The sequence below is a fragment of the Trachypithecus francoisi genome, unplaced genomic scaffold (genome assembly GCF_009764315.1).
Source record: "Trachypithecus francoisi isolate TF-2019V2 unplaced genomic scaffold, Tfra_2.0 Lachesis_group15, whole genome shotgun sequence".
NCBI lineage: Eukaryota > Metazoa > Chordata > Mammalia > Primates > Cercopithecidae > Trachypithecus > Trachypithecus francoisi.
The window spans coordinates 16,150,819-16,178,112 of record NW_022681460.1 but is presented as its reverse complement, the minus strand read 5'-3'; the positions used below and the strand labels follow the sequence as shown (position 1 = coordinate 16,178,112).

Here is a 27,294-nt window from a genome sequence, read left to right as displayed (position 1 = left end):
CCACAGAAGACCGGGAATAGAATCTGGAAGAAGATATCTGACATTAGAAGGGGTATCACAATGTCATGTATTTTAAACTGATACCTCCATAAGAATTCTTGCCTACAATCTATCCTAAAGCTTCTTTTTAGGATTTTTTCCATCTTCTGCTCAGTTGCCTCTTTCTCATTTATAATATATGCATTTCTCCCAGGAACCCAAGATATTCATGCCTAAGGCCCTCTCTCTTAAATCAGCACCCAACTAACTATCCTGAAAATACTCCAGGTCTTGGAGTATTCTCCTGCCTGTCTATACCTTCCTCTTCTTTCTCTCCTAACCCAACCATCAAAAGTCCCTTGGCCCAAAGTCTTTGTTCCCCACCCTGCTGAAGGCAGCTTAATCTGGTATTCTCAGTGATGCTGGGTACTGGAACTGATGATGGCTTCAGGATGAGGCTTGTTCCCCATCCCTTGTTTTTCTCACTGTGGAAGGAGGGGAGCCTCTTGGCATTGAATATATTAGAATTATGAGAACCACCAATATAATTTTATATTTTCTTATAGCCATATTAAGTAATAAAAGGAAATAGGTGACATTCGTTTTAATAATATATCATTTAATTATCCAAAACTTTTTATTTCAACATAGTAATATAATATTAAATGTTATTATCTATAATAATAAATTTCATGATTACTATTTTTGGTAGAGATGGAGATCTTGCTTTGTTGCTCAGACTGGTCTTAAATCCTGGCCTCAAGTGATCCTCCCACCTTTACCTCCCAAAGTGTTGGGATTATAGGAATGAGGTAACCACACCTGGCCAATATAAAAATTATTAAAGAGACATTTTATATTATTTTTTATACTAAGTCTTTGAACTCCAGTGTGTATTTGACATTCTTAGCACATCTCAACTCATGGTAAATTTTCAAAGGCCAGAGTGAAATGTAGTTCTACCAAAATAATAAAGTTGTGTTTAGTGGTGTTTAATAGCCTCAATTTTTAAATGTAAATTAATTAAAATTAAACTGAATTTAAAATTCAGTCACACTACTCACATTTTACGTGTTCAATAGCCATGTGTGTCTAGTGGCTACTCTAATGGACAGCACTGGTCTAGAATTCCCAGTCAAAGATTTGTTGTGTCTCCCTGACCTTTGATACAAAGAATGAATGGAGAGGATTCAGTACCATGGAGAGAAAGAGAGGAGATGGGTAGAAAAGAAAAAAATAAAAGAAAATCAGGGCAATAAGACTGTCAGAGACCCATGAAATGCTCTCTCTCTACCAACTAAGCGGTGACCCATAGAAACAATAAAGAGCGATTACACATCCTTCCCTGGGCTCCAAGTATGTTTTCATCACCATTGTGTAAAGCTGGGTTTCTCTGATAAAGAGCTTAAGGAACTTACACAGCATAACTACACAGCATAACTACAGGGTTATGTAATATTTTTATTTTAGATTATTTTTTATTTTTATTCTATAAAAGCCTTTACTCTGAACCCAAAACCTTGATTAAAGCAGAGTTTTTTTTTGTCACCTCAGCAAAGTAAAAGAGGAGGAAATGTTTGGGGCAGAGACGTAGTGCAATGCTCTTAAATGACTACACCAGATATTGCCCAAGCTATTAACTGAGGAGGCCTGCTTTGGTTGTCTGTTCACTGATTGCAGTTGCCAGGAATCAGAAATACCTGCCTCAGCATTCTGTACGCTTATTTATTGTCTTCTCAAACCTCTCAGTTTCATTTATTAGCTGTTAGGAGCCTGGATCTCTTTAGCAGTTGGAATGAATAATGGTGAATAAGTGGAAAGTTTCCTCTTCTCCCTGTTTATGAGAGACAAAAGGAGAAATCTGGAAAATCACATGCTTGAAGTAAGAGGATGATATTAAAACTTTTGTATCCAGAGACTACTTTAAGAATAATCTGCTACTACTTTAACAAAGATCTGCTAAATGTTAACTAACACAGTAAATGCTAAGTGTCACTGTTAAGTGTCTCCTGCTGGGCTATAGTCTTTGGGTAGTTGTTATACTTCAGTTTACTTCACCAGCTTTGGAAGCTAATATCTCTTCAGTAACACTGAAGGAGTCTGTGATGGATGCATCCTTCCAGCTCAGGAAACTTCATATGACAAAAGACTCTGTATCCTTCTTGTTAAGAGAGAAAGCCAAATTTTGTTTACTCCACTTAGTTGCATATTCCTTGAAAAATCTGACCAGTGTCTGCATTTCTTCATCCTAATAAACCTTCCAGAACTTTAGCTGGACATAACCAGCGTCAACCAGTAGGGTCTAAGACAAACCACCAACAGACAGGGAGGGATGTAGCAGGTATAATGTACCAATGTGTGATCTCAGAAGGAAATGGTCAAGTCTTACTCAGTTAGCAAGTGTCACTCTAACATTGAAAACAAGGCACAGCCACAACAATCATTAGCAAAATTTTACTTTTCATTAGAAAAGAAGAGCTAAACAAAACAAATCAAAAGTTGGGGCTCTTTCACAAAAAAAAGTTAATAAATAGACCTTCTGGGGGGTAATTCTTGTTCTCCCTTGAACTCAGGCTGTCTTTCCTAATTAAATATTTATTTGTGTCCCAGGGATGAAGTCAACTTGATTGTGGTGGATAAGCATTTTGATGTGTTGCTGGATTTAGTTTGCCAGTATTTTATTGAGGATTTTTCTATCGATGTCCATCAGGGATATTTTCTTTTTTTGTTCGGTTTCTGCCAGGTTTTGGTATCAGGATGATGCTGGCCTCATAAAATAAGTTAGGGAGGATTCTCTCTTTTTCTATTGTTTGGAATAGTTTCAGAAGGAATGGTACCAGCTCCTCTTTTCACCTCAGGTAGAGTTTGGCTGTGAATCCATCTGGTCCTGGACTTTTTTTGGTTGGTAGGCTATTAATTACTGCCTCAATTTCAAAACTTGTTATTGGTCTATTCAGGAATTCCACTTCCTCCTGTTTAGTCTTGGGAGGGTGTCTATGTCCAGGAATTTATTCATTTCTTCTATATTTTCCAGTTTATTTGTTGAAATCTTTTTCCAGTTGATTTGGGGTGCAGAGTTCTGTAGTGTCTATTAGGTCCGCTTGGTCCAGAGCTGAGTTCAAGTCCTGGATATCCTTGTTAATTTTTTCTCTTACTGATCTAATAGAGGTGTTTGTAGTATTCTCTGATCATAGTTTGTATTTCTATGGGATCAGTGGTGATATCTCTTTTATCATTTTTTATCATGTCTATTTGATTCTTCTCTCTTTTCTTCTTTATTAGTTTAGCTAGTGATCTATCTATTTTGTTAATCTTTTCAAAAAACCAGCTCCTGGATTCACTGATTTTTTTGAAGAGTTTTTCATGTCTCTATCTCCTTCAGTTCTGCTCTGATCTTAGTTATTTCTTGTCTTCTATTTTTTGAATTTATTTGCTCTTGCTTCTCTAGTTATTTTAATTGTGATGTTTGGGTGTTGATTTCAGATCTTTCTAGCTTTCTGATATGGGCATTTAGTGCTATATATTTCCCTCTTAACACTGCTTTAGCTGTATCCCAGAGATTCTGGTATGTTGTCTCTTTGTTCTCATTGATTTCAAAGAAATTATTTATTTCTGCCTTAATATTGTTATTTACCCAGTAGTCATTAAGAAGCAGGTTGTTAAATTTCCATGTAGTTGTGCAGTTCTGAGAGAGTTTCTCAATCCTGAGTTCTAATTTTATTGAACTGTGGTCTGAGAGACAGTTTGTTATGATTTCCGTTCTTTTGCATTTGCTGAGGAGTGTTTTACTTCCAATTATGTGGTCAATTTTGGAATAAGTGTGATGTGGTCCTGAGAAGAATGTATATTCTATTGATTTGGGGTGGAGAGTTCCATATATGTCTATTAGGTCTGCTTGGTCTAGAGCTGAGATCAAGTCCTGGATATCCTTGTTAATTTTCTGTATCGTTGATCTGTCTAATATTGACAGTGGGTATTAAAGTCTCCCATTATTATTGTATGGGAGTCTAAGTCTCTTTGTAGGTCTCTAAGAACTTGCTTTATGAATCTGGGTGCTCCTGTATTGGGTGCATATATATTTAGGATAGTTAGTTCTTCTTGTTGCATTGATCCCTTTACCATTATGCATTGCCCGTTTTTGTGTTTTTCTATGTCTGTTGGCTTAAAGTCTGTTTTATCAGAGACTAGAATTGCAATCTTGCTTTTTTTTGCTTTCCATTTGTTTGGTAAATCTCCCTCCATCCCTTTATTTTGATCCTATATGTGTCAGGAGATGGGTCTCCTGAATACAACATACCAATGGATCTTGACTCTTTATCCAATTTGCCAGTCTATGTCTTTTAATTGGGGCATTTAGCCCATTTACATTTAAAGTCAATTAAATGTATGTGTTATGTGTGAATTTGATCCTGTCACCATGATGCTAGCTGGTTATTTTGCACATTAGTTGATGTGGTTTCTTCATAGTATCGTTGGTCTTTATATTTGGGTGTGTTTTTCCAGTGGCTGGTACTGGTTTTTCCTTTCCATATTTAGTGCTTCCTTCAGGAGCTCTTGTAAGGCAGGCCTGGTGGTGACAAAATCCCTCAGCATTTGCTTCTCTGGAAAGGATTTTATTTCTCCTCCCCCAGGCTGGTTCAATATATGCAAATCAATAAAGGTAATCCATCACATAAATAGAACCAATGACAAAAACCACATAATATCTCAACAGATGCAGAAAAGGCCTTCGATACAATTCAACATCCCTTCATGCTAAAAACTATCAATAAACTGGGTATTGATGGAACACATCTCAAAATAATAAGATCTATTTATGAGAAATCCATAGCTAATATCATACTGAATGGACAAAAGCTGGAAGCATTCCTTTTGAAAACTGGCACAAGACAAGGATACCCTCTCTCACCACTCCTGTTCAACATAGTACTGGAAGTTCTGGCTAGGGCAATCAGGCAAGAGAAACTAAGGGTATTCAATTAGGAAGGCAGGAAGTCAAATTGTCTCCGTTTGATTGTATATTTAGAAAATTCCATTGTCTCAGCCCCAAAACTCCTTAAGCTAATAAGCAACTTCAGCAAAGTCTCAGGATACAAAATCAATGTGCAAAAATCACAAGCATTCCTATACACCAATAATAAACAAGCAGAGAGTCAAATCATGAGTGAACTCCCATTCACGATTGCTACAAAGAGAATAAAATACCTAGGAATACAACTTACAAGGGACGTGTATGACCTCTTCAAGGAGAACTGCAAACCACTGCTCAAGGAAATAATAGAGGACATACACAAAAAAATGGAAAAATTTCCATGCTCATGGATAGGAAGAATCAATATTGTGAATGGCCATATTACCCAAAGTAATTTATATATTCAATACTATTCCCATCAAGCTACTATTGACTTTCTTCACAGAATTAGAAAAAACTACTTTAATTTTCATATGGAACCAAAAAAGAGCCCATATAGCCAAGACAATCCTAAGCAAAAAGAACAAAGCTGGAGGCATCACTCTACCTGACTCCAAACTATATACAAGGCTACAGTAACCAAAACAGCATGGTATGGTACCAAAACAGACATATAGACCAATGGGACAGAACAGAGGCCTCAGAAATCACACCACACAGCTACAACCATCTGATCTTAGACAAACCTGACAAAAACAAGCAATGGGGAAAAGGTTCCCTATTTAATAAATGGTGCTGGGAAAACTGGCTAGCCATATGCAGAAAACTGAAACTCGGCCCCTTCCTTTTTTTTTTTTTTTTTTTGAGACGGAGTCTCGCTCTGTCGCCTGCCTGGACTGCAGTGGCCGGATCTCAGTTCACTGCAAGCTCCGCCTCCCGGGTTTACGCCATTCTCCTGCCTCAGCCTCCCGAGTAGCTGGGACTACAGGAGCCAGCCACCTCGCCCGGCTAGCTTTTTGTGTTTTTTTAGTAGAGACGGGGTTTCACCGTGTTAGCCAGGATAGTCTCGAACTCCTGACCTCGTGATCTGCCCGTCTTGGCCTCCCAAAGTGCTGGGATTACAGGCTTGAGCCACCACGCCCAGCCCGACTCGGCCCCTTCCTTAAGCCTTATACAAAAATTAACTCAAGATGGATTAAAGACTTAAATGTAAGACCTAAAATTATAAAAACCCTAGAAGAAAACCTAGGCAGTACCATTCAGGACATAGGCATGGGCAAAGGCTTCATGACTAAAACACCAAAAGCAATGGCAACAAAAGCCAAAATTGACAAGTGGTATCTAATCAAATTAAAGAGTTCCTGCCCAGCAAAAGAAACTATCATCAGAGTGAACAGGAAAGCTACAGAATGGGGGAAAATTTTTGCAAAGTGTGCATTTGACGAAAGGCTAATATCCAGAATCCATAAGGAACTTAAATTTACATGAAAAAAACAATCTTATCAAAAAGTGGATGAAGGATATGAACAGACACTCCTCAAAAGAAGACAATTATGTGGCCAACAAACATATGAAAAAAAACTCATCATCACTGATTATTAGAGAAATCCAAATCAAAACCACAGTAAGATACCATCTCACGCCAGTTGGAACAGCGATCATTAAAAAGTCAGGAAACAACAGATGCTGGAGAGGATGTGGAGAAATAGGAATGCTTTTACACCGACAGTGGGATTTTAAATTAGTTCAACCATTGTGGAAGACAGTGTGTCAGTTCCTCAAGGATCTAGAACCAGAAATACCATTTGACCCAGCAATCCCATTACTGGGTATGTACCCAAAGGATTGTAAATCATCCTACTATAAAGACACATGCACACATATGTTTATTGAAGCACTATTTACTATAGCAAAGACTTGGAACCAACTCAAATGCCCATCAATGATTGACTGGATAAAAAAAAAATGTGGCACATATACACCATGGAATATTATGCAGCCATAAAAAGAATGAGTTTGTGTCCTTTGCAGGGACACTAACACAATAACAGAAAACTAGACCCTGCACGTTATCACTCATAAGTGGGAGCTGAACAATGTGAACACATGGATACAGGGAGGGGAACATCACACTCCAGGGCCTGTTGGGGGTTAGGGACAAGGGGAGGGAGAGCATTAGGACAAATACCTAATGCATGTGGGGCTTAAAACCTAGATGACAGATTGATGGGTGCAGCAAACCACCATGGCACATGTATACCTATGTAACAAACCTGCACATTCTGCACATGTATCCCAGAACTTAAAGTAAAATTTTAAAAAATCTTTATTTTTCTTCCTTCTGTTTCTTTTGTCTTCCATTTTTTAGCAGACCTGTGGCCACTACCGAATCTTCTCTTTTTTCTTTTCCATGGAATCTTCCTGGAACTCCTTACTTTCTCTTTTATTTCCTCTTCCATTTTATTTTTTTTTTTTTTTTTTTTTTTTTTTTTTTTTTAAAATTAATTTTAGATTTAATTTGCATAGTATAAATTGCATACATTTAAAAGATTCAGTGAGTTTTGACAGTGTATACATTGGTGATCTCAAATACTTGACATTGTCAGTCTTTTAAATTTTAACCATTCTCATAGAGTAGGTAGGGGTATCTCATTGTAGTTTTTTTTGCTTTGTTTGTTTTTTTTTTTTTTTTTTTTTTATTTTTATTTTTTATTATACTTTAAGTTCTAGGGTACATGTGCATGACGTTTATATCATGTATAACTCCCCAATGCAATCCCTCCCTCCTCCCCCCTCCCCATGATAGGCCCCAGTGTGTGATGTTCCCCTTCCCGAGTCCATGTGATCTCATTGTTCAGTTCCCACCTATGAGTGAGAACATGCGGTGTTTGGTTTTCTCTTCTTGTGATAGTTTGCTAAGAATGATGGTTTCCAGCTGCATCCATGTCCCTACAAAGGACGCAAACTCATCCTTTTTGATGGCTGCATAGTATTCCATGGTGTATATGTGCCACATTTTCTTAATCCAGTCTGTCACAGATGGACATTTGGGTTGATTCCAAGTCTTTGCTATTGTGAATAGTGCCGCAATAAACATACGTGTGCATGTATCTTTGTAGTAGAGTAATTTATAATCCTTTGGGTATATACCCAGTAGTGGGATGGCTGGGTCATATGGTACATCTAGTTCTAGATCCTTGAGGAATCGCCATACTGTTTTCCATAATGGTTGAACTAGTTTACAATCCCACCAACAGTGTAAAAGTGTTCCTATTTCTCCACATCCTCTCCAACACCTGTTGTTTCCTGACTTCTTAATGATTGCCATTCTAACTGGTGTGAGATGGTATCTCATTGTGGTTTTGATTTGCATTTCTCTGATGGCCAGTGATGATGAGCATTTTTTCATGTGTCTGTTGGCTGTATGGATGTCTTCTTTTGAGAAATGTCTGTTCATATCCTTTCCCCACTTTTTGATGGGGTTGTTTGTTTTTTTCTTGTAAATTTGTTTGAGTTCTTTGTAGATTCTGGATATTAGCCCTTTGTCAGATGAGTAGGTTGCAAAAATTTTTTCCCATTCTGTAGGTTGCCTGTTCACTCTGATGGTAGTTTCTTTAGCTGTGCAAAAGCTCTTTAGTTTAATTAGATCCCATGTGTCAATTTTTGCTTTTGCTGCCGTTGCTTTTGGTGTTTTAGACATGAAGTCCTTGCCCATGCCTATGTCCTGAATGGTACTACCTAGATTTTCTTCTAGGGTTTTTATGGTATTAGGTCTAACATTTAAGTCTCTAATCCATCTTGAATTAATTTTCGTATAAGGGGTAAGGAAAGGATCCAGTTTCAGCTTTCTACTTATGGCTAGCCAATTTTCCCAGCACCATTTATTAAATAGGGAATCCTTTCCCCATTTCTTGTTTCTCTCAGGTTTGTCAAAGATCAGATGGCTGTAGATGTGTGGTATTATTTCTGAGGACTCTGTTCTGTTCCATTGGTCTATATCTCTGTTGTGGTACCAGTACCATGCTGTTTTGGTTACTGTAGCCTTGTAGTATAGTTTGAAGTCAGGTAGCGTGACGCCTCCAGCTTTGTCCTTTTGACTTAGGATTGTCTTGGCAATGCGGGCTCTTTTTTGGTTCCATATGAACTTTAAAGCCGTTTTTTCCACTTCTGTGAAGAAAGTCATTGGTAGCTTGATGGGGATGGCATTGAATCTATAAATCACCTTGGGCAGTATGGCCATTTTCACGATATTGATTCTTCCTATCCATGAGCATGGTATGTTCTTCCATTTGTTTGTGTCCTCTTTGATTTCACTGAGCAGTGGTTTGTAGTTCTCCTTGAAGAGGTCCTTTACATCCCTTGTAAGCTGGATTCCTAGGTATTTGATTCTCTTTGAAGCAATTGTGAATGGAAGTTGATTCCTGATTTGGCTCTCTGCTTGTCTGTTACTGGTGTATAAGAATGCTTGTGATTTTTGCACATTAATTTTGTATCCTGAGACTTTGCTGAAGTTGCTTATCAGCTTAAGGAGATTTTGGGCTGAGACAATGGGGTTTTCTAAATATACAATCATGTCATCTGCAAACAGGGACAATTTGACTTCTTCTTTTCCTAACTGGATACCCTTGATTTCTTTCTCTTGCCTGATTGCCCTAGCCAGAACTTCCAACACTATGTTGAATAGGAGTGGTGAGAGAGGGCATCCCTGTCTTGTGCCAGTTTTCAAAGGGAATTTTTCCAGTTTTTGCCCATTCAGTATGATATTAGCTGTGGGTTTGTCATAAATAGCTCTTATTATTTTGAGGTACGTTCCATCAATACCAAATTTATTGAGCGTTTTTAGCATAAAGGGCTGTTGAATTTTGTCAAAAGCCTTTTCTGCATCTATTGAGATAATCATGTGGTTCTTGTCTTTGGTTCTGTTTATATGCTGGATTACGTTTATTGATTTGCGAATGTTGAACCAGCCTTGCATCCCAGGGATGAAGCCCACTTGATCATGGTGGATAAGCTTTTTGATGTGCTGCTGAATCCGGTTTGCCAGTATTTTATTGAGGATTTTTGCATCGATGTTCATCAGGGATATTGGTCTAAAATTCTCTTTTTTTGTTGTGTCTCTGCCAGGCTTTGGTATCAGGATGATGTTGGCCTCATAAAATGAGTTAGGGAGGATTCCCTCTTTTTCTATTGATTGGAATAGTTTCAGAAGGAATGGTACCAGCTCCTCCTTGTACCTCTGGTAGAATTCAGCTGTGAATCCATCTGGTCCTGGACTTTTTTGGTGGGTAGGCTATTAATTGTTGCCTCAATTTCAGAGCCTGCTATTGGTCTATTCAGGGATTCAACTTCTTCCTGGTTTAGTCTTGGGAGAGTGTAAGTGTCCAGGAAATTATCCATTTCTTCTAGATTTTCTAGTTGATTTGCGTAGAGGCATTTATAGTATTCTCTGATGGTTGTTTGTATTTCTGTGGGGTCGGTGGTGATATCCCCTTTATCATTTTTTATTGCATCTATTTGATTCCTCTCTCTTTTCTTCTTTATTAGTCTAGCTAGCGGTCTGTCAATTTTGTTGATCTTTTCAAAAAACCAACTCCTGGATTCATTGATTTTTTGGAGGGTTTTTTGTGTCTCTATCTCCTTCAGTTCTGCTCTGATCTTAGTTATTTCTTGCCTTCTGCTAGCTTTTGAATGTGTTTGCTCTTGCCTCTCTAGTTCTTTTAATTGTGATGTTAGAGTGTCAATTTTAGATCTCTCCTGCTTTCTCTTGTGGGCATTTCCATTTTATTTTAATTATATTTCATGTAATAGACATTTGTTAGCTTCCTATATCTTCCCCTCTTCTAATTCAGTGACATTTCTCCTTAGGAGCCACCATTTAATTAAACAACACATCTACTTCAGGTGGCTCATTCTCGGTTTAAAACTACTTCCTTGCCTTCCAGATCTAAGCCAGTCCACACATAGTACTCCCCAGACAACAATCAATAGTTCTGGCATGGCCCAATTGCTGCAATTTTTACTCTATGGTTATGGAAAGAGGATCTCTCCCTCTCTCTGTCTCTCTCTCCGACCCACCGCCCTGCCACCCCGCTCCTTTCTCATTCCGTCTGTCTATGGAAATAGTTGGCTCTGGTTCCTGCTGACATAGGGAGGATCAGGAGGATGAATGAAGAGAAGAAAAGCCTGCCCTGCCTCTGGAATTTCAGTTACTCGCATCAATAAATTTACTGTGTTCTTAAGAGAATAGAGTTAGTTTTCTGTTACCTTTAATCAACAGGATCCAAACTAATTAATTTTCTGATTCTCTCATCTCTATTAATAGCAATGCAACAAAGTTCATTGTATGACAAATATATGATAGGTCAGATAATCTGTAATGTATTTGAGAATACCAAAAATATTAATTACTTATTATTACATTTTCACATGGTTTAATGTTCAATGAAATGAAACTTGTATTTGCATGACTCTCCTCTTCACAAAAAGGAAACGTTCACAGGACTAAGAAAATAGAAGGTTGCATTATGTTGTACAACTACTCAGCACACAAGACCTAGAAAAGGGAGATTCCACAGGGAGAAAACACAGTTTTGAATTGGTGGTACCTCTTAAAATAAAACAGCCAAAAAATTTATACATTTCAGGCCCTTGCTACACCTATTTCCACTGGAATCCTAAATCACATCAGGAGTCACTAAGGATTCTAAATTCAGAACAACCCTCTCATTTCAGGAACTATTCAGTGATATAAATCTTTAAAGCCAGAAAACTGTATTTAGTGACTTGCCCTTCCTGTGTAGTGTGTGAATCACAAAGATTTTGATGACATGGAAGAGGAAATGTTAATTCCCAATGGATACCAAACAATTCAAGCACCTGGAAATGCTGATTTTTAAGATTTGGATTCAATTAACATTTTTATCAGATGCCAGGCATATGTGGTATATCATTTAATTTTCAACAATCTGTGAGGCATTAAGTTTGTAGTGGGGGTAGCTGTGAAATTACAAAGAAACTAAACTTGCCAGTGCTTTAAGCGCATTAAGATGTGCAGCTGGTGAGTTCAGGGAGTTGGCAATGGCTCCTGAGGATCTTGCTTAGGGGGCTGAGTGAGTGGAGGAACCACAGGAGAAGTCAGCTAAAAAGAAGAAGCTGATAACCTTGGAATACTTTGAGTTTGAGGTGCCTTTGAAACATCCAGACAATACCAGGAGCTCAAAAGAGAGGTCTGAACTGAAGATAGACTTCGGCGTCATCAGCGTATAAACAATAGTAACAGCAGTGGAGATGAATGGTAACATCTGAACAGAATATGGACTTGAGAAAATATAAGGGGCAAAGATAGAATCTTGAGAAATACCACCATTCAAGGGGCAATAAGAAAAGAAAAGAACAAGTCAGGCTGAACTTTCAGCCAGAGACGTAGAAGGGAGAAACCGGTGACACCAAAGTCAAATTTCAAGGAAAATAAAGGGGTCGCAGGTGTTAGATGCCACCGAAAAGCAATCAAGTTAGGCCAGAAAAGGGAGGCTGGAACTGGTGTAGAGGAGGTCTTTGCATCTTAGCAATTTCAGGGCAGTGGTGGAGGCGGAGGCTTCACTGAAGATAGAGGAGTCAATAGGAGGTGAGACCCTATGTGCAGATAATTCTGTTAAGGTACTGGACTGTAAATGGACACTGAGTGCAAGGTTGGGCTGTTTGCTCTGTTAACTTTAGTTTGTTGTTGGTGGTGTTGTTTTCCTTAAGAATCCAGGCATTTTGAAAACATAAAAGAGAGGGAATAACTTGTGAGGAAGTGGGAGAGGGCAGGATAAAGATGATGGGAGAAAGGTCTGAACTTCATAAATATTACCCTTTCTCCTGAGAAAGCCATGATGAAGTTGAAAGTGGGCAGATTAGGGGATTGGATTAGAGATGTGTGGGGAAGACGCTGATCAAGTTCATGACCGTTGGCCTTAATCTTCCCTATGAAACATGGTCCAAGGTCTTTGTAGAGATGTAGGTGAACAGAGGCTGGATGAGGATACTTTGTGCTGTAGAATACTGTCCATATTCTCAGCACTTAAGCCCTCAAAGTAGAAGATAACCCAGCCTTCAGAGTGCATGATCATGCAAATGCTTGGGAAGAAAATACACATGACCTTTACTTCCCTGTGCTCTAATGAATGATTCTTTACAAAGGCACTAACATGGGGATAATAGCCTGCCCAGACATACTTACCTGAGATTCTCCATGGATCATAAGTACAATTTCCTGTGTCTCCAAGGAGATGGGAGATTTGATCGTAGGCTATCTTAGGGAACTCTTCCAAACAAGGAGCAGATTTGTGGCTACAAAATTTCCCAAGTACTCTTACATCTAGAACACAGAAAGGTATACTGTTTTGAGCATTCCAAAAATGCTCATAATACACACATAGAAATGACCACTGAAGAAAGCCGTAGAAAGCCACATATTAGGACTACCAAGGCTTGTATAATGATTGTCCCAAAGATGTCAAAGAAATGTGAAAAGCTGACAAATGCCACTATTGAAAACAAAAATATCCCCAGAAAAAGCAGCACAAGAGTTGGAGCCACTAAGTAAATAGACCAGAGATGATTTTTACTGCTTCAGGGGTGCTTAAAAAATGAGATAAAGAAGAAAATTTCTGCTCCCACTGTCAGTACTCCCCCCACTGTCAGTGTTCCCCCAGAACCTTATCTGTGATTGTCTTGTGGCTGCCTAAGATGTTTAGACAGTCTGGAAGAACTTCAGGTCAAAACTATATTTTTGGCACCCTAAACATGTGAAAAAATGCCAATTTAAAGCTTTCTGAACACCTGCTGGGTGGAGTGCCTCATGAAGATATCAAATCAAAATGAATGAATGGAAGAAAAAGGCACCAATACTGGTTGCTCAAGTCTAGACAGCTCAAAGGGCAATTCTTTATCAAGAATACCATGTTTCCAGTCCTGGCAATTATGATGGTACTTCCATGCATGAATTCAGCTAGGTGTCTTTTGGCAAAGATTTGTTCTCTATTATCTAAAGTTAAACATAATTAAACTAAGTGTTGATGATATTCCTGGTAGCTACCTTTTAGAGGCAGGCATATTTTTGGCAAATTTAGGTTGGAGACAGAAACAGAAACCATGTAATCTTCATCAGTTCTTTCTAGTTCTGGGATGGCAGACTTTATAGGAAAAGCTATAAAGATAAAATTTTATGACCAAAGATGGTCTTCGAGATGAAATAAAATAGTTAATCTTTTTTAATTAATGAAATTATGAGCCCTGCAGGGTTGATTTGATGTCATGAGGAAAATCTTAGGGAAGAGCAGATTGAATAAATAATTACTAGTATATAGAATTGCTTATTCTTAGAGAGACATGAGTGCTCTAGTTCCTACTAGGTCTTCAGTGACTTTCATCACCTATCTCTCTTCCCTTTCCACTGGTTCCTTCTCCTATATCTGAAAGCGTGCTCAAGTTTCTACCATTCTAGAAAGAACATTCCCTTGACAATTCTTTCCTAACAGTCCACCAGTGTCTCCCTCATCCTTTCACTGGCAAACTTTAAGAAAACATTGTGGCAGAAGGATTGCCAGTTTGGAAACTGGATGATCCTATGTTAAAATGCTTACCTTGCCACTGACTAGACCAGTGGCCTTAAGCACATCCCCTTCCCTTGAGTAAAATGGCGCAATACTATAATACTTCTTTGAAAGGTTAGATACTTAATGACTGGCACCCATTGTTCTCAGACTTGTTGATTCTTCATTTGCTGACACATCCCAATTGACTGCAGTCCGGTTTCTAATCCCATGTTCTACTGAAACTTTATTTACTGTCACAAATTACATCTTTATCTCCCCAATAAAATCAGCATTTTATTCCTGGTCTATTTTTTATCTCTTTACAGTGCCTGACACTCCTGACTTCTCCTTCCTTGGTTCTTTCTTCTTGATAGGCTTCAGAGAAATATCTCCACCTTGATTCTTCTCCTGTATTTCTGCTGGCTAATAATTCTAAGTCTCTTTCAGTCTCCTATAATTCTTTTACCTTCCCCAAATGGTGGTATGCGTGTGGCTCTATGGTTGGCATGTTCTCAAGGTAGATGTTTTCCCTGGATAGACTTTACACAGAAAACTTCTCTTCTCTACCTTCTTCACCGATCTGCTACTATTCCCTAATAGTGACTGCAACTACATGTCCCATAAGCATGTATTTGGTGTGCCCTAAACCCAACTCATTATTTCCTTTTCTCCCTGCTAAATCTCTGTTTTCTCCAAAATTTCATTTCCTAGTTAATGACCCTATTGTCAAAACTAAAAAGTTCTATTTATTTCTGACCGCTTTCTCTCTTTCTATTTACATCCAATCCGTCATCGAGTTCTTTTAATCCTACATCTTAAATTCATCTTGATTTTCCTTTGCCCCTTAGTTGAGGGCCTCATCTGTATTCTCAAAGTTACTTCTAAGTGGTTAGAAACCACTGGCGGTAATGGGAGTAACTGCCAATTACTCCCACCTCCATTTCACTCTCCACACTAAAATCAAGTGATTTCCATAAAACACCAGTGAGACAGTGGTACATCCACACCAGAAACCTCTCAGAAGTGTTCCTGTCCATTTCCAGTTCATACTATGCTCCTTATCCATCACATGAAGTCCAACTGATCAACCAACTGCATATGTCACCTACTCAATGAAAACTATCCTTACTGGCTCATGTCCCCATTCCACCTCTAGACTGAGTTTCCCTCTAATCTCCAATTCTCTTAGTGTCTCTCACATGTCTCTACCCTATATGTTGAGTATTTTCCTGCATGTCTTTCTTCCCAGATAGTCTGTGAGTTCTTTGGCAAAGAGCACATATTATTTGTCTTTGTACTCCCAGCACCTGGCACAATCCCTGACACTCAGTCAAATACTCTATGGTATTTTTATTATGTTATGAAATTGCAGAATGAATGAATAAATGAGATGATAATCTACATGTGTAGTTGCACTATTGCAGAAGATTATTCTCCATTTCATATTATGCATTAGGTTTTCTACTGTTAATGTCAAACTTTTCATAAAAGATTCTCTAACTTACCAATATAAAATCTATGGAATGCGCCTTTGTAATTACAGACTCATTTGGTCATGAGGACATCTAGGATATCTTGACTGGTCATGGACAAAACCATATGGTTTGTTTTGCTCAAGAAAGTGGGGATTAGGCTGGAGACCATAATTTCACTGCATATTTCCTGAGTTATGTGCTGTCCCCTTTAATTTTCTGGTATAACTAAAGTCTTTGTGATAAATGGGGTACATGTTCTTTATTCTACCTATCTTTTTGTTCCCTCACAGATTCATTTTCCTCAAGGCTCGTGCTTTAAGATTAAAACCATATGGACTATAATAGAATGGAAATGTGTACGTAATCAAAGGAGTTTGTTTTACCCTCATAGTAGGTAAATTGAAGTCATCTTAAAATAACCACAATAAAAATGCTTATTATATCACAAAGGCTTGATGAATAACTCCCCCTAACACCCCACCCTAAATGTCCGTCGAGTAAATTTCCTATTGTCAGTACACACTGCCACTGCCTTAGTTTTGTTTTTTCTCACCACAGTAGTGGCTTTTTCTTCTTGCTCTTTCTGAAAACCAACTGCCGCTTTGTTAATCATGTTATGTATGATAATGGTAGCGTGATTAGTTAGCATATTATTTTTAGAGATATATATTAAGTTGGAAAAAATAACATGTCTGTATTTTTCTTTAAACTAATTAACAAAAAAGGTTACTTAAATGTGACAAAATATGGTAGATGTATTTGTATTAACTAAACTAAAAATAAAAACCACCAAACGTCTATCAATAGAAGACTGATTGAATAAACTATAATATATCCACACAGAGTAGAGTGCTATATTGCTATTTTAAAGAGTAATGAGTAGCCAGGCACGGTAGTGCATGCTTGCAATCCCAGCAGTTTAGGAGGCTGGGGCAGGAGGATGACCTGAGCCCAGGAGTTCAAGACCACCTTGGGAAACAGGGAGACCCCCATCTCTACAAAAACTAAAAAATTAGCCAGGCATGGTGGCACGCACTTACGGTCCCAGCTAGTTGGGAGTCTGAGTGGGGGAATTGCTTGTGGCCAGGAGGTTGAGCCTACAGTGAGCTGTGATCACACCATTGCACTTCAGTCTGGGTGACAGAATGAAACCCTGTCTCAAAAAAAAAAGAAAAAGTAATGAGTAAAATCTTATTTACTGCATGGCATGATGACCACTAGAATATATTAAGTTAAAAAAGGAGGTAGATAAAAGTGTACATCATAAACTAACATTTATCTAGGAAGGAGGGATTTTATATATATATATTTTAAATGGAAGGCTAATTCAAAACATTTTTTAAAAGGCTGCCATTTGAGGGAAGAAACAGGGTGGATGCAAATACAATAAGGATAAAGGCCAGACTTCTCAAAATACACCTTGTTTATTGTGTAAAGTGATTTGCACACTTATTTGGATGCATATTGTGGTATAGAGAAAAGTAGTAATTATGTTAATGCTATTAGGACCTGGGATTTTTGGCATGAGAAAGGATTAAGAAGGTGAGTTTGTGCTCTACACCACTGTGGGATGACTATAGCTAGCAATAATGTATAGTTTCAAATAGCTAAAGGAGGAATATTAAACATTCCCAATACAAAGAAATGATAAATGTTTGAGATGATGGAAATGCTAATTACCCTAAATGATCACTATACATAATATGTATCAAAACATCACTATGTACCCCATGAATATGTACAATTATTATTTGTTAATAAAAAATAAAATTTTAAAAAGTTTGATAAAGTTAAGCTAAAAGGAAAAAACTTGTAGTGCAGAATTTGAATTCGAAATTGTCAGTATGAACTCTTAACAGTTTTATCCTTTAAAAATTCTGCATATGACAACGAAAGCAGATAACAAATTTTAAAAATATATATAAATTGAACCACGTTAGGATTTAAAACTTTTGTGCATCAAAGGGCACAATCAACAAAATAAAATGCAATCCACAGAATGAGAGAAAATATTTGCAAATCATATATCTGACAAGGAGTTTGTATCCAAAATATTAAGGAACTGAGACAACTCAACATAGAAAACCATTATGATTAAACAATAGACAATGGACTTGAAGAGACATTATCCCAAAGATCTACAAATGGCCAATAAGCACATGAAAAGATGCTCATCATCACTGATGATTAGGGGAATGCAAATCAAAACCACAATGAGAAAACAATTTACACATATTAGGATGGCTACTATCAAAACACCAAAAAAAAAACAAGTGTTAGTGAGGATGTGGAGAAATTAAATTCTTGAGAATTGTTGGTGGAAATATAAAGTGGTGCAACTGCTATGAAAAACATTATACTGATTCCTCAAAAACTTAAAAAGAATTGCCAAAAGATCTAGAAATTTTGCTCTGCTAATATGTCTCACAAAATTGAAAGCAGAGTCTCAAAGAGATGTTTGTAAACCCACGTTCATAGTGGCATTGTTTACAATCATCAAAATATGAGGCAACACAAGTGTCCTTCAATGGATGAATGGATCAACAAGACGTATACATACAATGAAATATTACTCTGCCTTAAAAAGGAAGGAAACTCTGACACGTGCTAAAACATGGATGAATCTTGAGGACATTATGCTATATAACACAAGGCACTCACAAGAAGAAAAATACTATATGATTCTACTCAAATGCAGTACCTAGAAGTAGTTAAATCCACAGAGACAGAAAGAATGGCAGTTTCCAGAGGTTGAGGAGAGTGTGGAGTGGGGAGCTATTGTTTAATGAGTACAGAATTTCAGTTTGCAAGATGAAAAGAGTTCTGGAGATAGACATTGGTGATGGTTCCATAATATTGTGAATGTACTTAATACTACTGAAATGTACACTTAAAAATGGTTAAGATGATAAGTGATTTGTTTTTCTAAGACCACCAGAGCGGGCACAAAAGAACCAGCGACTAGGCAAGTGTAGGAGCAAAACTGCAAGTTTATTTTGGTCACCTAAGGTGTGGGGAAGAGGTCTGTCGGCCTCCAGCAAAGAAGGCTGACAGAGTCCCCCGGTGGGGCTCTCAGACGGAGTTCCTGCAGTCCTGACATCCAGACAGGAGTGGAGGACTGAGGAAGGCCGCGCGTGGCGTCCCTCCGGAGCGGCTTTTCTAGGAGTGGGAGGGCAATAGGCGGGGCACGGGCGTGTGGGGGCGGGGGGCGTTCCGCAGGTGCGACCAGGTAAATGTTAGTCTCTTCGGACTGACATCACCTGGCGCATGCCTAGTTGATCTGCACCTTCCCGGGTCGCCGGCTGCGTTTTCGCGCGCGCAGGAAAAGTTGGTGAAGAAGAACCCGGAAGTGCACCATCTTGCCTCCGTTAGTCCAAACATTCCAACCTTTTATTGGTAATAGTGATAAGGGGCGCCCTGGTCTGTCTGGCTACTTCCTGCTGTTAAGGGGCGTTGTTAAGGTTGGGGCCTATGGTTGGCATTTGGACTCACGGATGAAAAATAAAATAAGGCACAGTATTAGTATAGGAATGAGGAATGGAAGCATTTGTTGGAATAGGGGCAAAACCCAGAAGGAAGGTCCCAGCAAGGTTGAGGAGTATGAGATAGTTAAGAAAATTTAGTAAGTTTGAGGCGAGTGGGGGAAAGCCAAACTGATTTCCACTGATTGCTTTCGGTAGGGGCCCTTTTTAGCTGGGAATGAGGAACGAATGCGCAGAGTAGTTGTTGGCCAGGCAGCAATTAAGGAGTGGAGTTTTTGTGGAGTGGATGGCTTTCCGCTTACTCCTACTACAGAGATATTGGGTGGAAGGCTAGGTCCAGAGAAGGACAGCAAAACAGAATAGGTAGCCTCGCTGTTGATTAAAAAATTGTCTTACCCGCTACCAGGAGAGTTACCCGCGGCTCAGGGAGGGTGATGGGGGTCCTCGAGTCTCGGCACCTTCAGTTGTCGTCGTCGTCCAGATGTAGGAGCTGGAAGGAGCTCCCAGGATCCTGGGAAGGGGGGTCACGTGGAGACGCGGCACCTGTTCTCAGGGTGGGGCAATCAGACTTCCAGTGTCCTCCCTGCTAGCAAGCAGGGCAGGAGGTTGCTGGTGGACGAGGGTTAGGACATTCACTGGCCCAATGTCCTGATGCCTTGCACTTATAGCAAGGCTGCATTGGGGCTCGGGGACCTTGCGGACACCTGTTGGCATAGTGTCCTGCCTTGCCGCACTTATAGCAGGCTCCTTTCGTAGCCTTGGAGTCTGCGGAGTGTGTACTCTTTGGCCTGGGGTTACGACTGGGCTGTAAAGTCACTGCTAGGAGCTGTAACTTCTGTTTGAGGCAAGCCTGCCATCTCCTCTCTGGAGTTATAGACCTTAAAGGCTAATTTAACCAGGTCTTGTATTGGTGCCTGAGGACCATCCTCTACCTTTTGAAGTTTCTTACGAATGTCAGGAGCTGATTGAGAAATGAAATAAGACGCCAAAATGGTGGCCCCTGTGGGGGAGGCCAGATCTAACCGGGTATATTGGGTTAGAACCTCAGTCAGTTTAGGGTAGAGGTCAGGATAACCTGGAGGTTATGCCAAGTTAAGTCATAGGACTGACAAAGGTATCTAAATTCCTTTATGTAGATGGTGGGATTAGCTGAGAAATCACCTAAACGCTTCTCAATTTTGGAAAGATCGGCCAATGAAAAAGGGACATGTACTCGGACTACCCCCTCCGCCCCAGCCACCTCTCACAAAGGTGCTAACACTGTAGGAGGGTGTGGGCAGAGATAGGGGACTCAAGACAGCCAGTTTGGGGCCCGGAAGGAGGCACAGGACCGAGTGGATTACTAGTAGATAAGGAGGAGGAAGGAGGAGTCTGGGCAGGAAGGGAGGGGTTGGAGAGAGAGGGGAGAGAAGGAGGAGTATAGGGCAGGTCGGGACGAGAGCATAAGGCCCAAAAGCCTTGTATGTAATTAATTTCAGACCACTTGCCTAGCCACTGGCAGAAATTGCTGAGGTTGATCATGCCACAGTGGAAAGGAAAATTAACCGCTTCCTCCTAAGGTCTTGTTCCACCTGTAAGGTTTTTAAATTGGCTAGGAGGCACCCTAAGGGGGTGCTCTTTGAAAATTTGGACTGGGGGTTTCCCGTTTGTTTCCTCTTTACTTACACAATGGACACAATGGAAATGGAAGTGGATCTCTGCCTGGCTTCAAAGCGTCCTTTGGAACCAGCAGAGACAGACTGGAGGCTCATGGAGCCAAAGTGGAGATTACCTTCAGGCAGACGTCTCCGTCCTGAACGGGTTTCCCGAGCCACGTGGTGGCTCCAAATGGACCTCGGACCTGCACAGGATTTCTGGCCGAGGGAGGTAAAGAGGAGACAAGGGCACTTACCCCAGAGAGGCCGGTGCTCTTTGGAAATTTGGACTGGGGGTTTCCCGTTTGTTTCCTCTTTACTTACACAATGGACACAATGGAAATGGAAGTGGATCTCTGCCTGGCTTCAAAGCCTCCTTTGGAACCAGCAGAGACAGACTGGAGGCTCATGGAGCCAAAGTGGAGATTACCTTCAGGCGGACGTATCCGCCCTGAACCGGTCTCCCGAGCCACGTGGTGGCTCAAAATGGACCTCGGACCTGCGCAGGATTTTGGCCGAGGGAGGTAAAGAGGAGACAAGGGCACTTACCCCAGAGAGGCCGTGAGAGTGAGGGAAGCGGGTCTCAGGTCCTGGTCCGTCTGCCGCATGGGAGCAGGAGGAGGTTCCTCAACTCTTAGAGGCCTGAGGAGGGGTCTCCTCCCGGGTCTTCGGCACCAACTGATTTGTTTTTCTAAGACCACCAGAGCGGGCACAAAAGAACCAGCGAGTAGGCAAGTGTAAGAGCAAAACTGCAAGTTTATTTTGGTCACCTAAGGTGTGGGGAAGAGGTCTGTCGGCCTCCAGCAAAGAAGGCCGACAGAGTCCCTCGGTGGGGCTCTCGGACGGAGTTCCTGCAGTCCTGACATCCCGACATGAGTGGAGGACTGAGGAAGGCCTCGCGTGGCGTCCCCCCCTAGAGCGGCTTTTCTAGGAGTGGGAGGGCAATGGGGGGGGGCAATAGGCGGGGCACGGGCGTGTGGGGGCGGGGGGGCGTTCCGCAGGTGCGACCAGGTAAATGTTGGTCTCTTCGGATTGACATCACCTGGCGCATGCCTAGTTGGTCTGCACCTTCCCGGGTCGCCGGCTGCATTTTCGCGCACGCAGGAAAAGTTGGTGAAGAAGAACCCGGAAGTGCACCATCTTGCCTCCGTTCGTCCAAACAATAAGTTTCATGTTATGTGTATTTTACCACAATTAAAATTTTTTAATGAATCAAATGTCTACAAATAAAGGATTGATTAAACAAACAAAAAAGACATTTAAGGAGCATTTCAATTGTGCAATATATAAACTTTATTTAAATCCCAATTCAAACAGATAACCGTATGAGGTAAGCTGGAACTTAAATGCTGGCAGGATATTTGATGATGTTAAGTAATTCAGGAATGGAAAATCAAATATTGTATGTTCTCACTCATAAATGGGAGCTGGCTGGGCACGGTGGCTCACGCCTGTAATCCCAGAACTTTGGGAGACCGAGGCAAGCAGATCACCTGAGGTCAGGAGTTTGAGACCAGCCTGACAAACACGGTGAAATCCCATCTCTACTAAAAATACAAAAATTAACCAGGTGTGGTGGTGGGCATCTGTAATCCCAGCTATTCAGGAGGCTGAGGCAGGAGAATCGCTTGAACCCAGGAGGCAGAGGTTGCGATGAGCTAAGATCATGCCATTGCACTCCAAGCTGGGCAACAAAAGTGAGATTCCATCTAAAAAAAAAAAAAAGAAAAAAAGGTGAGAGCTAAACTATGAGGGCACGAAGGCGTAAGAATGATACAATGGACTTTGGGCACTCAGGGGAAAGGGTGGGAGAGGGGTGAGGGATAAAAGACTACACACTGGGTAAAGTGTACACTGCTTGGGTGACAGGTGCACCAAAATCTCAGAAATCACCACTAAAGAACTTATTCATATAACCAAAGAGCACCTGCTCCCCAAAAACCTATTGAAATAATAAAAAAAGTCACTTTCCTAAAAAAAAAAAAAAGAAAGAAATAGTTATTTCTTAGATATGATGGTGATATTGCGGTTTTTATATGGGTCCTTTCTTTAGAGATATATATTTATATGTTTACAAATGAAATGGTATATTTGGAATGTGCCCCAAAAATCTGGTAATGGAGGGAAGTGTGGGAACATAGATAAAATCGGCAGTGAGTTGATAATTGTTGAAACTGGTTCATGGGTACATAGAGCTTTATTGTCTTATTTTCTCACTATTGTTTATTCTTGAAATTTTCCTCAATAAATACTATCTTTTAAACGTTAATAATTGTCAAATCTTTGTCTATGGTGGTTCATTATACTACTCTATTTTTCTCTGTGTTTATATAGTAGTCATTATATAAAGTAAAAAAAAAAAGTCCTTCATCAGAATGATCCATCTATACCTGATGGCATCACCAGTTTTTTTACTGCCTCTCCATGGTCTCTCCAGCTAATTATCCTATGATGACCGATAAAGCCTTCTGTCACCTGCCCTCTGCCTTTCACTCCAGCTCTTGCATCTGGTGCTGGGGCAATGTTGAACTAGTTTGGTTCCTAAATACACAATACTGTTCATGCCTCCGTCCCTTTTCATAAGCCGTTCCTTCTTCCTGAAATGCTCTTCCCCTTCTTTACACCTGGTAAATAATCCATCTTGCAAAAACCTCTTCAGCGTTCAAGTTCTCTAAAACCTTCCCATATCACCCTTCTACTCCTTAATTAACTTGTTAATGTGTATCTTGCTTCAATGCATACATATCTGAGGCAGCTCCCAGGCAAATTACCACTCTACTATTTCTCTGACATGTACATTATATTAATCTGCATGAATCCCAAAGTGTTATAATTATTTCATTATAGGCTTTTCCTGCCCCCACTAAACTATAATCATGTTGTGAATATTTGATAAATGTTTATTCAATCAAATTGGCTCCTGCTTTAAAATGTTTTAAGTGACATTGTGAATAGAAGCAATGGTTAAAACAAAGGAAATCTTAATAACTAGAATTTTTTTCATACTATCAATTAGTAGAGGAAAAATAATAACCACCATAGCTGCTTGAAGTGGTCACTAGGGGTTTAGTTTCACCTCAAACACTAACAGATTTTTGTCAAAGAGCACATTATTATGACTCCAGTCATAGGATTATTTTGAATCAGTTAAGGAAACATTGGAAGATCTTAAATGGAGATTAATGTCATGTAGATATGTCTTTCTGTATATGCAACGGCCATATTTGGGGGACCCCACAAAGAGAATTAGGCATTGCAAAAGATGTAAAACCCTGATTAGTAACACTGGTAACATTTACCGATTCTTTCCATACATTTTGGTGATTATTTAAGTAATTATCTTCTTCCCTTTTCTTTTTTAACTTACTTTAAAAATATATTCATGCAAACAGTTTAAAGATCCAGAAAAGAGTAAATCATTTGCCTATACCTCTCCTCCCCTCCCTGACCTCCACCACTTCCACATCTGCTGCCACTTCCTGCTTCATAATAGCAACTCTTTCTACGCTTGTAACCAGTTCTTCCGGTATTTATTGCATTGTTGTACATAGCATGCTTATAGCCGTCTTTTGATTTTTCTGTTTGAGCCATTAGGTTTTTTTTTTTTTTTTTTTTTGAGATGGAGTCTTGCTCTGTCACCCAGGCTGGAGTGCAGTGATGCGATCTTGGCTCACTGCAACCTCTGACTCCCTGGTTCAAACGATTCTCCTGCTTCAGCCTCCTGAGTAGCTGGGATTAGAGGCACGTGCCACCATGCTCAGCTAATTTTTGTATTTTTAGTAGAGATGGGGTTTCACCATGTTGGCAAGGATAGTCTCGATCTCCCGACCTTGTGATCCAGCAGCCTCGGTCCCCCAAAGTGATGGGATTAAAGGCGTGAACCACCGCGCCTGGCTGAGTCATTAGTTTTTATAATACTTCCACATGAGAAAGATGAGGCTTTCTCACACACAACCGCCACCTCAACCACACACACAGGGAAATTTCCTGATCATTGAAAGAGATCAAACACACTCACACATTCCTCAGCCCTGGGCCCAATACAAACACATTCCTCCATATATCTCAACTTCCTGAGCCCAGCACAAACACAAACACATTCCTCCATATCTCAACTTTGGAAAAAACACCACCTGGAGAGTCCCCTGATAAAGGTCATAAATGTTTGAAAAAATAACTGAAACTCCCAGAAGGCGGGAACCAATCATAAACGGCCAAATCGCCTTGTTCAAATGTCAGCCAATCCCAAACCTGTATTGCATAAAATCCCCTGTGACTCTATGCCTGTTTACTGCTGACTATATAACGCTGTCTCAGACCCAGCCGGGGGCTCTTGAACAGTTTTTGGTCGGGAGTCCAGGTTCGAACTTGTATTAAAGATCCTTGCCATTTGGCTTTGACTCTGGACTCTGGTGGTCTTCTTCGGGGAATTAAAGGACTGGGGCACAACAATCATCAATCCTACTACTATAGTAGGCTCTGAAAACATATCTCATCACTTCCAGCTTTTTTCTATTCATTATGAGTCACTCAGTCCAGCACACATCAAGGGAGGGAATTAATCTCTATCTTTTGTAGGAAAGAGTTTCAAAGAATTTGTGGGCATGTTTTAAAATGACCACTCTCTATCTAAAAGGGGTCTCAGTGATTTTTCCAGTAAAACACTAAGGACTCATAGTTTTATTAAAATTTTAACTTTTTTCCTCTCTAACTCTTGAGATATAGGGCTGATTGTACTACAGAGGAGCTGATTTTGCCATCACGTAGTGTTTCCTTTCACCATCAGCTTAAGGATTTCCTTCTCCTGTATCTTGCATGGGTCCCCTCGTTTCCTTGATCCCATTACTTTCCCTTCTTGGTGTACTCACTTTTCCGAAAGAGAGCATACTTTACTAACTTCCTGATAAAGAGTGAATAGGAGATAAAGTCTGTAAGTGTATCATCATCCAGCTTCTAACTGGTTTTCAGAATTGCCGTGCCATTTGATTCTTTATCTTGGTCTGTTCTTTCTCTATGGAAACCTTTAGAATTTTCTCCATATCCTGAGTGTTCCAAAATTCCACCGTGATGAATCTCAATGTGTCTGTATCCTTCCTCTGTACTGATTAACTAATGGAATTCTTCAATCTAGAAATCCATGCTCCTCCACTGGAATTATTTCTTTGATAATTTCTTATCCTATTCTCTACATTTTCCCTGCTTTCTCCTGGAATCTTATTAGTAGAATGTTAGATCTCCTAGACTGGGCTTCTAATTTTCTTTACTTTTGTTTCTTTTCTATCTCTTTATCTTAATCCTTTACTTCCTGAGAGATTTCCTCAATTGTATCTTCCAGACCGTCTACTACATTTGTAATTTCTATCATGTTGTTAATTTCCAAGAACTACTGCATTTTCTAAGTGTTTTAAAATAACATTCTGTTCTTACTTTTTACATGTAACGCCTGTTCTTATAACTCTAAAATCACTAATGGTAGTTTAAAAAATTTTTTCTTTAAAATGCCTAGTTTCTGCTTCCTCCAAGTAATTGTCTTTCTGTTTGTTTTGGTCTCTGCCTTTCATACTTTTCCGAATCTCTGGAGCTACTTGGCTATCCGCTTATATTGGATAAAATGTAAACTTTGATGGAACTTGTAAATTATGGGCTTCGACATAGGATAAATTGGGCAATTTAAATGTGAATTTCAAAATGGTCATTTTTTTGAAGTCACTTTTTTGGGGGCAGTCAAATTTCTGATGAAGACTCATCAGAAGTGAGTCTTCTGATCCCCTTTCCTGGAGAATATAGGCTTAATTTCAGCCTTCTGCAAGCCAGGTGGGAAAGAGAATTGGGGAAATAAAATTTCAGTATGTACATTTTAACTTAATTTCTATTTGTTCAATATGGTGTCCCTGCCTTCAGTTATACCTATTGTCCCTCAGTCCAGAAATATTTTTGAAAAGCTGTATGTAGAGCTTGAAGCTCCCATCTTCTGCTAGGGTAGGGAGAAGCAATTGCTTGACTGCATGGAACAGGGACAGGTATCTGAGGGACAATTTTCCTTAAAAAGATTTTCAATGAATTCTGCTTTTAACTCCATCTCCAGACCCGTATCTAGAGGTGAATGGTGCTGCTAATTCCTGAGAATTTTACAGATTCCATGTAAATCACATTGCTCATTGTTTTCCACTTCCGGCTTGGGCTTCAGATTTTTTCCCTCAGGTCTATTAGACCAATTATGAGTTACCATCTATG

General features: G+C 39.8%; 1 long non-coding RNA gene across 1 annotated transcript; it reads right to left on the bottom strand.

The window, feature by feature from the left end:
* Nucleotides 1-1,587: 1,587 nt before the first annotated feature.
* Nucleotides 1,588-26,030, bottom strand: LOC117097983. The gene is made up of 3 exons (XR_004443128.1): nt 25,929-26,030; nt 13,113-13,250; nt 1,588-1,813 (listed from the first exon to the last, which is right to left on the bottom strand). It is a non-coding gene; the product is annotated as an uncharacterized LOC117097983 (long non-coding RNA).
* Nucleotides 26,031-27,294: the final 1,264 nt, after the last annotated feature.